We start from the raw sequence: 3,262 nt of genomic DNA, 5'->3' as shown, positions 1-3,262 counted from the left end.
GCATCATTAAGTATTGCCACTTATGGCTTGAATTTGTTTTTTAATTCCTTCAGCTTAAGGAATGCTGAGAAAGTTTTACCCTTTTGATTTTCTGCCTCTAGCTCTTTGCACATTTTACTATAGTATCTTGCTTTGTAATCCTGCTCTTTGAAATTTTCTGTTCAGCACTTTAATTTCTTGATTTTTTCCCCTTTAGCTTTGGCTTCTTGGCGCTCTAATGCAATTCTCAGAGTCTCATCTGACATCCATCTTGGTCTTCCTCTTCAGCCTTTGTAATGATCTTTTGCATTCTTCACAGATGATATTCTTGACATCCTCTCACAGCTCATTTGGTCTATTCTTATTGGTGTTCAAGGCCTCAAACTTGTTCCTGAGATGGTTTTGAAATTCAGGTGGGTTAGACTTAAGGTCAAGTTTTAGTTCCTGGCAATTTGATTTCTTTTTCTTCAACTTCAGCTTGAACTTGCATATGAGTAGTTGGTGGTCTGTCCCAAAATCCGGACCTGGCCTGGTTTTCACAGCTGATATTGAGCTTTCCTAGGGATTCTTTCCACAAATGTAACTTATTTGATTCCTATTCATACCATCAGGTGAAATCCATGTGTATAACCTGTGTTTGTGTTTCTTATAAAGGCCATTTGTAATGAATAAATCATTAAATGTGCAGAATTCTATAATTCTATCTCCAGCCTCATATCTGTCATTGAGTCCATGTTTTCCAGAGACTGATCTTTCTTTTCTGTTCCCAACTTTTGTGTTCCGGTTGCCCATTATTATCAATGCATCTTGATTGCATGTTCGATCAGTTTTTGACTGTAAAATTTGGTAGAAATCTTCCATTTCCTCATCTTTGGCTCTTGTTGTCGGTGCATATATTTTAATGACAGTGGTATTCACTGGACTTCTTTGTATGCATGTGGATATTATCCTGTCACTCACCACATTATATTTCATGATGGATCTAGAAATGACTTTTTAAATTATGAAACCAACTTTAAGGGACCTCTGGTGGCCTATTGTTAAGAACGTGCATTGTAATCTCCTCCTCTACCTGCCAGTTCTGATTTGAGGGTATATACACAAAATCAATAAAATTTAAAAAAATTATTTTTTATACTTGGTTCCACAGGTTACCTTCCACCTTTTATGTATAGCAGGTGAAAACACTAAGTTTTGTAGCACAGTATTTCTGGATGCCTTGACTTTCTACATTTCTCAAATAATTCTTACTAAACACAATGCTGATTTCCTTCAGGATATTAAAAGAATTCTTTGGCCTGAGTCTGACTTTATGTGCATGGATATATGCAAGGGTACACAACTAAAAACATGAAAGAGAGGAAATCCTTGCTTTTCTGTGAAGGATAATCGTATTATCTCAACCTTTACTGTTCATGTATTTTTTAAGTGTGAAATGATTTTAGAGTTTTGAACAGAAGGAATACATAGAAATAAAAGAATGAAAAGGTATAATTGAGATGAGAGTTTGCGTGTGTTGTATAAAAGAGAGTTGAGCTGAAAAATAGATGTGATCTTTTTCTTTTAATTGCTGTTGACACAAAGTCATTTTCTTACCACTTTTGTGAATGTTACTAGAGAATAATGGTGCCAAAGTTTTCAGCTTTTAAAATAATCACTGATGTGGAAAATTGCATCATTTAGAAAGAAACCAAACATATAGTACTGGAATTTTAATGAAAATAGTTGAGGGAAAAGACCAGAATAAACTTTGGGGTAGAAGGGTAGGAGGGAAGATGAAGCTTAAAGTATTTTATCTATAACTAAATCTCTCAGCTATTTTTATATTTGCAGAATTTTCAATTATAGGCTCGACCAATGAAAGATTAATTGCCTATGGCGCAGAATATACACATCATATGCTGAGTTTAAACATTGACATGACTGACTTCAGAAACTTCCTACATTTATTGGGAACGCAGTGGTGTTCATAGGGGAGCTGTTTTGGGTACTATATTGGACAGTGCTATTCACAGGGGTTTTACTGGCCATTTTCAAAAAAACAGATCACTAGCTCACATTTCTGAGTCTTAATCAGTCTAGAAGATCCACTGAAGCTCTCCACTGTAGTTGACCTGCTGGGAATTTAAATGCTGTTTATTCAAGTACCATTCTCTTAAATGCAATATAATGAAGTCTTTAATGACATCTTAAAGAATTATGATAATATAAGGGAAAATATAAGTAATTATAAAATGCAATGCCTGACCTATAAGATGAAATGATACTTAAAGTGTGTGACAAGTCATATTTTTATTAATCTTGTGTATCTTAAATTAATCGTGTTGTGTAACGGACTTTCCCTTCTATGATGTATGTAATTTTCCTGTGAATAATCAAAAACAAACAATATCTTAAATTAATTATCCTGTGTAATGGACTTTTCCTTCTATGATATATATAATTTTCCTGTGAATAATCAAAACCAAAACAATGGATAAACTGAGTTATTTTTTTTCTGTTTTATTATTATTACTAATTTTAATGAAAATTTACAGAGACTTTGGATTTTCATCCATTCATTGTTGCACTTTTCTCCCTGACCCCCCTCCCCTCCCAGTACACTCTTCTTTTTGAAAAGTAAAAGAAAAATTTTTACCCTCCCCCCCAGGTCCACTCCACTATGCAGCCTTCATTCTGGACTCCTGTCATGACAATAATACCTAATCACATATCCCTTTTTAACAGTTTTCTCCCTCATCTTTTTCAGTACAGTATACATTATTTATCCCATCTTTCTCAGCCTCTCCCCAACCCTGATGTCAGTTCTGTTTTACATCAGTGGCACTATGGAGTATCTGTCCTTTTGTGACTGAGATAGTTCACTCAGCATAATAATGTCTTCCTGGGTCACCCATTTGGAATAATATTGCATGAGTTCCTTGTTTTTCAATGAAGCATAGTATTCCACTGTGTGACTATACTACAGCCTCTCTATCCATTCATTTGTAGATAGGCACTTAGGTAGTTTCCAACTCCTTGCTATTGTGAACAAAGCCGGGATTAACATGGGTGTGCATATATCTGCTTTGGTGTCAGTTATGGTCTCTTTAGGGTATATTCCCAGTAGTGGAATTGCTGAGTCAAATGGTGTCTCTATTTGCAACTTTTTTGAGAAAACGCCATTCCACCTTCCATAGTGGCTGCACCATTTACACTTCCACCAACAGTGAATAAGGGTTCCAGTTTCTCCACAACCTCACCAGCATTTGTTGCTTGCTGTTCTGTTAAATTTTGCTATTCT

This window comes from Elephantulus edwardii, unplaced genomic scaffold (genome assembly GCF_000299155.1).
Source record: "Elephantulus edwardii isolate Elephantulus edwardi_28Jun2011 unplaced genomic scaffold, EleEdw1.0 scaffold00170, whole genome shotgun sequence".
Taxonomy (NCBI): domain Eukaryota; kingdom Metazoa; phylum Chordata; class Mammalia; order Macroscelidea; family Macroscelididae; genus Elephantulus; species Elephantulus edwardii.
This window is presented reverse-complemented; position numbering follows the sequence as displayed.